This window comes from Chelonoidis abingdonii, chromosome 8 (assembly GCF_003597395.2).
Source record: "Chelonoidis abingdonii isolate Lonesome George chromosome 8, CheloAbing_2.0, whole genome shotgun sequence".
NCBI lineage: Eukaryota > Metazoa > Chordata > Testudines > Testudinidae > Chelonoidis > Chelonoidis abingdonii.
Window position 1 is genome coordinate 50,542,607 of NC_133776.1, and position 12,517 is coordinate 50,555,123.

The window sequence follows — 12,517 nt, forward strand, 5'->3', positions numbered from 1 at the left end:
GCGATACAGGTTCTTATAAGTTAAAATAGTGTAGTCACAGGTAGATAAGGCTACGTTTAGGCTTAGTTTTGTTTTCTTTATTGCAATGTGATTGCGGGGGAGTTCAAACTTTATTGGCTGGAAGATCTAATTTGTTACTTGTTATATTAGGCTGGGAGGGTATTCCCAGTTCTATAGCTAAAACCCTGTACCTATGCCATCTTAAATTACAAAGATAATTTTTACTGTTCTTCCTCTCTTATCTAAAAGTTCTTGTTTAGAGCACTGATGTTTTTTCTGTGAACCCCAGGACTGGTCCTGGATTCACAGGGAAGTTGGTGGGGAGAAATAGGAAGGGGGAAGAGAGGCAATTTCTCTCTGTGTCAGGATTACTGCGTCTCTCTATAGGGAGAGTCGGGAGGGAGAGAGACGCAGGGGGGAAGGTGCATTCCTCTGTTTGGATTCAAGAGTTGAATCACAGAAATCTACCAGTAACTCCCAGGGAGTGCGAAAGCCTGAGAGCAATCGGGGGAAAGATTTACTTTCTTGGGTAAGATCCAGAGTGGTCTGGTCTTGGCTTCAGGCAAGTTGGGACAGAGTGTACCAGGCACTGGAATTCCTGGTTGGTGGCAGCGCTACAGGTTCTAAGCTGGTAATTAAGCTTAGAGGAATTCATGCTGGTACCCCATCTTTTGGACGCTAAGGTTCAGAGTGGGGAATTATACCATGACACCCACACACACCACTTGCCTCCTTTCACCTTCTCCCTCCCCTGCCAGAAACCTCCATGCCTGCCCCTAGAACCTCTGCTGGCTCACTGCTCGTCTCTTTGCATGCCTGCCACTTTCCCACCTGCTTGCCCCCGCACCCCTCCCCCGCCAAATATAAAGCCTCATTCAAAGACCCAGGGGTCACTATAGTACTGCACACAACAATCAATCAATGCAGTTGTAGATAAATCTCTGCATTATGCATTTTTTGTATAAGGTAGTATAATTAAGGTAAAAGAAAAATGACTTTTTGCTAGAAGTAGAATAAGATCTTCCCCCCACTTTGTAATCAATTGCCCTGTTGAATGAATGAGGTGTGAATGAGGAAGGCCTGGAAGGCAGGCACCTCCAGACAGCTGCAACCCTTGGAGAGGGGCTGGGAGCCACACCAAGGACAATCATACTTGTCAAGTGGTCTGACCAGAAAAGAGCAGACATACTGACGGCCTAGGGGGTTAAAAGCAAGCACCTTTGTTTGTGAACAACCTCTTTGCAGCATTGGGACACACCCCCAGCCCAGAGAAAAGCAGCAAAAAGGACCAACAGACACAGTCCCAGATTTTGAACCAGAGAGATTTGCCCCCCTCCAGCCACCGACTCGCCGCTCACCTCCTCACCCCCCACCCCCAAGTATAAAGCCTCATTCAGAGACCCAGAGGGTCACTATATTAATGCACACAGCAGTCAATCAATGCAGTATCAACAATTAAAATACTGAAAATGGATGACCTCCTCCACCCACCGACTCGCCACTCGCCTCCTCACCCCCCCTCCAAGTATCAGAGGCGGCAGGTTTGTAGAAATTTTGGTGGTGCCTAGAACACTCAGAGCCACCCCCAGACCTCCAAACTCTGCCCCACACCTGCCTAAGGCTCTGCAAGGGAGTTTGGGTGGAGGGAGGAGATCTGGGCTGCAGGCCGTGGGTTGGGGCAGGGGATGGTGTGTAAGACGGTTGAGAGCTTGGGCTCTGAGATGGAGTCTGGGGTGCAGGCTCTGGGAGGGAGTTTGGGTGCAGGCTCCAGGTTGGGGCACACGGTAGGGGTGCAGGATGGGTGGAGGAGTGCAGGCTCTGAGAGGGAGTCCGGGGTACATGCTCTGGGATGGAGTTTGGGTGCTGGATGCATGCTCCAGGCTGGGGAACAAGGTGGGGGTGCAGGATGGATGGAGGGGTGCAGGCTCTGGGATGGAGTGCAGAGGGCTGGGTGCAGGCTCTGGGAGAGAGTCTGGGGTGCAGGCTCCGAGAGGGAGTTTGGGTGCTGAGTGCAGGCTCCGGGCTGGGGCACGGGGTGAGGGTGCAAGATGGTGGAGGGGTGCAGGCTCTGGGACAGAGTTTGGGGGCTGGAGAGGGGGTGTGGGCTCTGGGAGGGAGGGGACTGCCATTACATTTGGCTTCCTTCCTCCCCCGCTGCCCCTCACCGTAGCCTCACTGAGGGTGGCAGATGGGGCTGCCCCTTGCCCAGTTTGCAGGAGTGGTGGCTGTGGGGGGCCGGATCACAGGGTCAAACACTCACCAAAGCCCCAGAAGCTGCTCAGGTGAGTGAGATCCACTGGCTGCAGATGATGCTGTCTCCCACCGGAAGCCCCCTTGGCATCTCCTCCAGGTGGGTGCTGGGGGAGGGGAGGGCTGAGAAGCATGTGTGTGCCCCTCCCCTCCCCTCCCGTCCCCCTCCTGACGTGCAGCAGCTGCCTCAGCTGACTGTTCAGCTGCCTGCTGGCTTCCTGTTGCCAAGGCAGCAGCAGCTTTCATTCTGGCAGGGAAGCTCCCCGATCTTTCCACGCTCCTCAGATTTAGGCCCCCGAGGCAAGGCCTCACTCGCCTTGCCCTTGTTACAGCACTGCTAGCAGCAGTGTATTTGCTACAAGGCAAAGGGAACTTTAAATCACTTGTGTCACATAGTGATAAAAACAGCCCTGACTATGCTACAGTATTGTACACATTTCTAATGTAGCTGTGACTCACAAAACAGCACTAAGTGTTAGGTGAGTGTCAGATTTTGAAATATTAATAGCTGTATAAAACAACAGGTTTTACAGCAGCCTTGAGCTATCTACAAGGCAGCTGTCTGCAAGGTAATTCCTTCTAAACAAACTGCAGTCCAGAGAGAAGAGAATAAATACATTTTTATGTAAGAATTCTTGCCTGAAAGTGTCTGTCTTCAAGACTGAGGAAACGGAGTTTAATGGATGTCAAGGAAGTTCAGAGCTTCTGTAATGTACATACAGAGGGTCATTCATATTGATGCTGGGAATAGCTCTAGGGAAGAGCAAAGAATATGAGAGAGTCTGATGGGTGACTAGTGACATCTTCAGCAATTTTGTGATTCTCTCAGGATATGTCGCAGGTTACAGTCATTCTCCCAGACCTGGTACACAGATTCATTCTAGCAGGGCTTCAGCTGGCACACTAGAAATAGCAATATGGATGCTCCAGCTCATGTTTTCAAGCCCACCTGACCCCCTGGGCTACAGAATGATCACGCTGCTATTCTTTGAACTGTAGGTCAAGCTCCACTAACATGAACAGGTCTTCCCAACTACAGTGTAAACATACTCTAGGCTTTGGCACCTGGAATCTGGCTGGCTCACAGGATAATCTGTTTGAAACTTCATTTTGAATTAGTCTTTGAGTGAGCCATACACACCTCTACCCTGCGATCAGGCGGTCATGGGGAGCCAAAAATCCCTTCCGCGTTATAGCTGAAACCCCGTTATGTGTGCCTTATTGTCTGAATTTGTCTAGCTTCAATTTCCAGGTAATGGAACACATTATATTTTCTCAGCTAAAATGAAGAGTTCATTGTTAAATGAATGTAGATACTTACAGACTATAATCAAGTCACCCTTTAACCTTCTCTTTCTTAAGCTAAATAGATTGAGCTCTTTGAGTCTATCCTATAAGGCAGGTTTGCTAATTCTTTAATCGTTCTTGTAGATGAACCCTCTCCAATTTATCAACATCCTTCTTGAATCGGAAGCACCACATGCTATTCCAACAGGGTCACACCAGTGCCAAATACAGAGGTAAAATAACCTTTTCATTCCTCCTCGAGAGTCTCCCGTTTATGCATCCCAGAATTGCATTAGCTATTTTGGCCTCTGATGGGGTGGCCTTACCACACTTGCCCTGAAGGGGTTAAGGTAGGCCAGAGGGGCCAATTAACCTATTAGGCAGCAAGCTGGAGGAATTACGACTGAGGAAAAAGCCTTTATTAGAAGAAGCTCACCTGTGAAGGAACAAACAGGGCTTCCATAAAGCCAGGGAGCAGACAGCAGAAGTAGGTTGCAGGGAAGTAGGTTGCAGTCCCTTCCTCGGGGAGGGGTGGCGTGTTCAGGCTACAGAGGGAAGTGGCATACAGTTATTCCCTGGGAGGAGGGAGTTTTGAAGCTGGCAAACTCAGAGAAGGAGGGGAGAGCCAGAAGTCTAGGAAAGAGTTCAGGGAACACAGCAAGGCCTGGAATGGAACAGACCTTGATTGCTGACTAGGGTCCCTGAGCCAGAACCCAGAATAGAGGGCGGGCCTGGGTTTCCCAACCATCCACTGGGAAAGTGGCACTGGTAGGACTGTGATAGGGACTGCCTGAGCCTGTTGGAGGGAAGCAACTTTCCAACCCGAGAAAGGGAAACCACCCACTCAGTGACCCAGCCAGAGGGACAAGTCATGAAGAGGACGCTGAGGTTCCTGAAGTGAGAGAGGGGCTGCAGGCTGAGAGTGGTAGAGGGTAACCCCTGGAAGGGGCATTGGCCTGGCAGAGCTAATCTCCAGAATGGGCAGGAGGAAGTGCCATCCTGCGGGGAGTAGAGGCCCCTGTCACATAGCACAGCATCACACTGGGAGCTCACATTCAGCCAATTTGCCACCAAACCCTCACATCTTTATCAGTATCACTGTTTTCCAGGACTGAGTCCCCCATCTTGTAATTAGACTCATAGACTCATAGGTCAGAAGGGACCAATATGATCATCTAGTCTGACCTCCTGCACAAGGCAGGCCACAGAACCCTACCCATCCACTTTTATAACAACCCCTAACCCATGACTGAGTTATTGAAGTCCTCAAAATTGTGGTTTGAAGAACCTCAAGTGCAGAGATCCACCAGCAAGCGACCCATGCCCCACGCTGCAGAGGAAGGCGAAAACCTCCAGGGCCTTCTGCCAATCCGCCTGGAGGAAATTCCTTTCCCGACCCCAAAATATGGCGATCAGTTACCCTGAGCATCGTGGGCAAGACTCAGCAGCCAGCACCCAGGAAAGAATTCTCTGCAGATAACTCACGTTCCCATCCCATCCAACATCCCTCACAGACCATGAGCAGACTTATCTGTGATAATCCAAGACAATTGCCCAGACTTAAACTATCCATCATATCATCCCTCATATACTTATCAAGTTTAGTCTTAAAGCCAGATAAGTCTTCGCCCCACTACTCCCCTTGAAGCTGTTCCAGAATCTTCACTCCCCTAATGGTTAGAAACCTTCGTCTATTTCAAGTCTAAACTTCCTAATATCCAGTTTGTACCCATTTGTCTTGTGCCTACATTAGTACTAAAATTAAATTAATCCTTCCCTCCTACGTTATCCCCTGATATATTTATATCGAGCAAGCATATCCCCCCGAGCTTCTTTTGGCCAGGTAAAACAAGCCAAGTCTTTGAGTCTCCTTCATAAGGCAGGTTTTCCATCCTCGGATCATCTAGTAGCCCGTCTCTGAACCTGTTCCAGTTTGAATTCACCTTCTAAACATGGACACCAGAACTGCACACAATATTCCAGGTGGGGTCTGACCAGCGCCTTATATACGGTACTAACACCTCCTTATCCTTGCTGGAAATACCTCGCTGATGCATCCTAAAACCGCATTTGCTTAACGGCCATATCACGATTGGCGGCTCATAGTCATCCTGCTATCAACCAATACCCCAAGGTCCTTCTCCTCCTCCGTTCGTTGTCCACTGATGCGTCCCCAACGTATATCTAAAATTCTTATTATTATCCTAAGTGCATGACCTTGCCACTTTTCACTATTATATTTCATCCTATTACTATTACTCCAGTTTACAGAGTGGTCAGATCTTCCTGAATAGTATCCCGTCCTTCTCCTGTTAGCAATACTCCCCAGCTTTGTGTCATCCGCAAACTTTATTAGCACATTCCCGCTCTTTGTGCAAGGTCAGTAATAAAAAGTTAAATAAGATCGCGTCCCAAAACCGATCCTTGAGGACGTCCACTAGTAACCTCCTTCCAGCCTGACAGTCAGCCCTCAGTACTACCCGCTGGAGTCTCCCCTTTAACCAGTTCCTTATCCACCTTACAAATTCATATTCATCCCCACTTTTCCAATTTAACTAACAGTTCCCCAGCAGAACCGTGTCAAATGCCTTACTGAAATCGAGGTAAATTAGATCTACCGCATTTCCTTTGTCTAAGTAATCCGTCACCTTCTCAAGAAGGAGATCAGGTTGGTTTGGCACGATCTACCTTTAGTAAATCCATGTTGCAATTCGTCCCAATTACCATTGACCTCAATGTCCTAACTACTTTCTCCCTTAAAATTTTTCCAAGACCTTACATACTACACACGTCAAGCTAACGGCCTATAGTTACCCGGATCACTTTTTTTCCCTTTCTTAAAAATAGGAACTACGTTAGCAATTCTCCAGTCGTACGTACAATCCCCGAGTTTACCGATGCTTAAAAATTCTCGCTAACGGGCTCCGCAATTTCATGCGCCAGTTCCTTTAAAACCTTGATGGAGATTTCCGGCTCCGATTTTGTCCCATTAAGCTGTTCAAGTTTGCCTCTACCTCAGATACGGTAATATCCACCTCCATATCCTCATTCCAGTTTATCATCCTCCATCATCCCTAAACTCCTTCACTAGTGTCTTATTAAAGACTGAGGCAAAGTACTTATTTAGATATTGGGCCATGCCTAGGTTATCCTTAACCTCCATTCCATCCTCAGTGTATAGCGGCCCCACTTCTTCTTTCTTTGTTTTCTTCTTATTATTTCTTCAATTATTATGGCCTGCATTCTTTGTTCTTGGGTATATGTTTACCTTTAGCCATATTAAAAACACATATTGTTTGCCTGTGCCCAGTTTTCCAAGTGATCCAGATCGCTCTGAGTCAGTGACCTGACTGCTTCATAATTTACCACTCCCTCAATTATAGTGTCATCTGCAAACTTCATCAGTGATGGTTTCATCTTTTCTTCTAGGTCATTGATAAAAATGTCATAGTGTAGGGAGAAGGACCAATCACTGCAGGACCCCACTGTAAATAGACCCGCTTGATGATTACTCCCTGTTTATAATTACATTTTGATACTTCTGTTAACCAGTTTTAAATCCATTTAACATGTGCCACGTTAATGTTGCATCATTCGTATTTTTTAATCAAAATGTCATGCAGTACCAAGTCAAATGCCTTACATAAATCTAAGTATATTATGTTAATACTATTATCTTTATCAATCAATCAAACTTGTAATCTCATCAAAAACTGAGATCAAGTTAGTTTGACAGGATCAACTTTCAATAAACCCATGTTGATTTGCATTACTTATATTACACTCCTCTAATTCTTTATTAATCAAGTCCTGTATCAATTGCTCCATTATCTCGCCACAGGACTGATGCCAGGCTGACAGACCTTAATTTACCTTTTTTTTTAAAAAAATTGACACAACAGTACCTTTCTTCCAGTCTTCTAGAACGTCCTTTGTGCACTAAGACTTATTCAGAATCAAAGGTCCTGGTCCAGCTAGCTAGGCAACCAGGTCTTTTAAAACAAACTCTTCAATGCAAGTTATCTGGTCCTGCTGATTTTAAGATGTATAACTTTAATAGTTTCTGTTAAACATCCTACAGAGACTATATCATCTGTTTTTCCCCAAATACAGAACAGAACGCTGCATTGATGTTGACAATTTTATCATTTCCATCTATTAATGGACCATGACCCTCCTCCTTATTGTCCTGAACTCTGTTGGCCATAGATGTGTCCTTGTGTCCCTTTGCTTCCCTTATCACTTTTCTACAATTCCTAATTTCTGATTTATATTCATTATGAACAACTTGTCCTTTCTTCCATTTGTTTTATATATATTATTTTTATAGCTGCTTTCACTTCCCTGCTAAACCATTGTCAGTTTTTTAACCGGTATGGCCTTCTTCCTTAATTGTGACTTTTTGGACTGCTAGTAAAGTGTTCCTGAATGATTCCCAATTATCATTCACATTTTTTTGATTAAATTCTTTCTACCAGCTGATTCTAGCTTTGTGAAACTGGCCCTATCAAAGGTAGGTAGGGAGTGGAGGTGTGGGGGGTGGGTGTCCAAGTCCTGATCACTTGTACCTAAACTACCATTAATTTTTAGTTCTAAGATTAGTTCCTCTTTATCTGTTAGGACAAGGTCTAATGAAGAATTCTCCCGGGTTGGCTGCATCACCTTTTAGTTAGGAAAATATCATCTATAATATTGAAAAATTCCAAGGATGTTTTTAGTACTGGCAGCAGGAGACCTCCAGCACGTCACCCAGATTGAAATCCCCGATCATCATGCAGCTTTTTCCTATACATTAAGGATAGGTGTATAAGGAGGCAGTCATTCTGTTCCCTAGTGATTTGGTAGTTTGTAGCAGACACTAACAAACACTTGTTCTTGTGTTATATCTGATAGAATATTGATCCATAAACATTCAAGATCATTTTCTTTGTGTTATCAATGACCTGAAAACAAATAATGCCATTTGTGACATAGAGAGCTACCCCCCTCCATGTTTGCCTACTCAATCCTTTGTAAATAGGTCAGAACCATTGATTTTAACATTCCAATTATGTGAATCAACACAGAAAGTTTCAGTAATACCAAACAGATCAAATTTATGCTGATAAATGAGTAATTCCAATTCCTCTTGTTTGTGACCCAGGCTCCTAGCATGGGTGTACAGGCAATTAAAGAATTTATCTTCACGTCCTTTGGTTCTTTTGTTCTCAATGTCTCAATTTTGTGCTGAGTGCTCATAACTTCCATAACAGCCCCAGTTCCTATAGAAGGTGGACCAATGTTCCACAAAGCCAACACCCTCTACTCTGCACCACTTACCTAGTTCACTTCCAGAATCTTCTGCCTTCTGTCTTCCTTTGCTCACGGGACACGAAGGATCTCAGAAGAACACTTGTATTGAGTTCAACTTGCCAAAACATTTGCCTTGCATCCAAGATAAGAAATATTCTGTCTACAGCTGGCCAAAACCTACAAATGGGTTTTTCGCTCCATGGAAAAACTCAACTTTTTGACAAAAAAAAAAAAAGATCTAAAAAACTTTTTTTTTTTTTTTTGGCTAAAACCCAAAACTTTCTATTGGAAATGCCATTACATTGCCTTATGAAAGTTGTAGTTCAGGCACCTCACACTCCATTCTCTAAAGACTGGGATCCCTGGCTGAACTACATCTCCCAGGTGGCACCAGAGTTTCCTCAGTTGCTGAGCTCTTACAGTGCATAATTGGAGACGTTCTCGGGCCAGGGAGTCCAGCCAATAAAGGAGATTGTGGGACACAAGGCACCTGAACTGCAACTCCCACGAGGTAGTGTGATGGCACTTCCAAATCAAAATTTTCAAATTACAGCCAAAAGACTTTCAGTAGTTAGACAAAAATGTTCTGTTTGTGTGTGTGTTTGGGCAGGGTGGGGGCTCTTTGTTCTCTTTTGTTTTACAAAATGTTGACATTTTCTCTAGAAAGCAGTCTTTTTTCATTAAAAAAAATATTTGTCTTAAACAGTCTTCCATAAAAAATAGTTAATAGAATATCTCCATAGTGTCCTTATTCTTTCATTTGAAAGTCTGGATATGACCTCCTCAACTGTTTTCAGTGGATAGTGCTTGCATTTGGTGATCTTCTTCAAATCTTTTGGACCTATGCAAATCCTTAACTTACTAGTTTTATTACAGTGACTTAAGTGGTTGGTGTTTGTATTTGCTTACTACAACTATTTTACTCTGACATCTTTTCTCAGCGTAGACAAGTCCTTGTGGAGAATGTACATTTAGTGACACACTGAGATCAATATAATGTGATTTTATCACGCATCCCACTCCATTAAACTCTCCACATTTTTAAATCTTGTTGTGTAGACAAATTACGTGCCCATTTGTTCATCTGCACTTGCAGAACGCTCTACAAGGCTCATTTCTCCTGGCAGCCCACCCCAGCCCTTCTGGCTGTTGTACTCATTGTGGGATGCTGTGGCTCCAACCAACGAGTTCCACAGGTTGGAGGAAATACTTCCTTTTATTCATTTTAAACCTGCTGCCTATTAATTGCATTGGGTGACCCCGGTTTGTGTGTTATGTGAAGGAGTAAACAAAACTTCTCCCTTCACATTCCCCCTTAGTCAACTCTTTTCCAAACAGAAAAATCCCAGTCTTCTTAATCTCTCCTCCTACAGAAGCTTTTCCATACCCCTATTCATTTTTGTTGCCCTTCTCTAAACCTTTTCCAATTCTATTCAAGGTGTGGGCATATGATGGATTTATATAATGGCATGATATTTCTGCCTCATTACCTATCCTTTTGCTAACGGTTCCTTACATTGTTAGCTTTTTTGACTGCCGGTGCACGCTAAGCAGATGTTTCCAGAGAACGATCCATAATGACTCCAAAATCTCTTTCTTAAGTGTTAAGAACTAATTTAGATCACATTATTTTGTATGTATAGTTGGGATTATGTTTTCCAGTGTGCATTACTTTGCATTTATCAACACTGAATTTCATCTGCCATTTTGTTGCCCTGCCGTCCAGTTTTGTGAGATCTCTTTGTAACTCTTCAGAGCCTCCTTTAGACTTAACTATCTTTAGTAATTTTGTATTGTCTGCAAATGATTTTCCAGTTCATTTATGAATAAGGCTAAGATTTTGTCATGCATCTTTTTAGTACAAAATCACAGACAAGTCATGGGCAATAAAGAAAAATTCATGAAAGCCTGTGACCTATCCATGACTTTTACTAAAAAGATGCATGACAAAATGGGGAGCTGCAGGGTCCCCACACCACCCCGGGGGGCCTGCCTGGGAGCTGTGGGACCCTGCAGCTCCAACGCACAGTGAGTTCAAGTCACAGAGGTCTCTGAAAGTCACGGATTCCATAACTTCTGTGACCTCCATGAAAATCGTAGCCCTATTTATGAATATGTTGAATAGCACTGGTCATAGCACAGGACACCACTACTTCTTCCCACTGTGAAAACTGACCATTTATTCTTACCCTTTGTTTCCTGTCTTTTAACGAGTTACTCAGCCAAGGACTCTCCCTCTTATCCCAGGACTGCTTACTTTACTTAAGAGCCTTTGGTAAGGGACTTTGTCAAAGGCTTTTTGAAAGCCCAAGTACACTATAGTCACTGGACCACCCTTCTCCATGTTTTTGACCCCACCCCCCACCCCAAAGAATTCTAATAGATTGGTGAGGAATGATTACCCTTTACAAAAACCATGTTGACTGTTCTTCAACAAATCATGGTCATTTCTGTGTCTGATAATTCTGTTCTTTACTATAGTTTCAACCAATTTGCCTGGTACTGAAGTTGGGCTTAGCTGCCTATGATTGCCTGGATCACCTCTGGAGTCTTTTTAAAAAATTGCTGTCACATTAGCTATTCTGCCTGCCCCTGTTTTCCAACTCCCAGATGCTCTGAATCTTAAGTCCTGCTTCCAACCCCTTTTTTTCCCCTTTCCTGACTTTAAGTCTTCAGAATATGCTAAATAAATCAACCCCTACAGTAGGCACCTGGTTAATGAAGACCACATGGAATTCGGAACACCTACAAGGAGGCAAAGGAGAAGTGGGGAGCCTGGGCAAATAGAAAACAGCTGGCATGCAGAGGTTAGGTAGGTAGGAACCATGCTGAGTTTGTAAGCTCTGGAGAGTTCCCTGGTCCCTACCACCCAGTGTGATCTGGAACTCCCTGTTCCCTGGCTTCCCCAGCCCTCTAGAGTTTAAGGGTGCCATAGGGTCTCTTTCCCTCTGCCTCCCAACACATACCAAAGATTTCAATTCCATAAAAAAAAAAAAACCTAATGAAATTACCAAGCAAAAATAAACTTTTTTATCCTGAGTTAAGGCTGCAAGTACAGAACAGTAGGAAGTAAAAAAATTTACAAGAACTTTGTAGACAGATAAACCATTATTAGAAACCCAGGAATTTCAGTAATAAGAAGATAATTGTTTTCAAATTGTAATAGTTTAATACTTTTTGTTTGTTTGGGAATATGTTTATTATAAGATATTTTAAATAGTTTCTTTAAGTCTTGTTAAGTTGTGCAACTGGGAACTTTACCTTCATCTTTTCCTGGGAATACATAAAATCATTACGATTAGTCATTGATAATGGGACAAACGCAACAAACTTAGAGAACCCTGGGTGCCTTACAAAAACGTGCAACAAACAAAGCTACAAACAGCTGAAAAGAGGGCTGCTCCAAGTAAAATATACCTTCACTGGATACTCCCTTTCCTGCATTTACTGTTTAACTTAAAAAACAACAAAACATAAAGCTCCATTTTAAGCAAAGAAAAGTTTTTTCTTCTTTTGCTTGTTCCTAGTTCCGTCTACCTCAGAAATGGGCTCCAATCCCCTTATTTCTTCAGGTAAATCCAACAGAATAATAGCTCTTATGGCACCTAGCAATAGAGTGACTCAGAAGAAAATAACCCACCACCATATTGCAAAGGGTTATAATGATACGACTTGGTGGTCTCAGCTA

General features: G+C 43.9%; 1 protein-coding gene across 3 annotated transcripts in view; it reads right to left on the reverse strand.

The window, feature by feature from the left end:
• The window catches only part of PPP2R3A (protein phosphatase 2 regulatory subunit B''alpha), a 153,507-nt gene that overhangs the window by 127,394 nt on the left and 13,596 nt on the right, over positions 1 to 12,517 (reverse strand). Inside the window, exon 1 of one of the 3 annotated variants that reach the window (XM_075068600.1) lies at positions 2,261 to 2,331. The exons of the other annotated variants lie outside the window; for them this stretch is intronic. The gene's annotated coding sequence lies outside the window, so the exon portion shown is untranslated. Of the gene's footprint in view, positions 1 to 2,260; positions 2,332 to 12,517 lie in introns of those variants that run through there. 3 annotated transcript variants of the gene reach the window in all.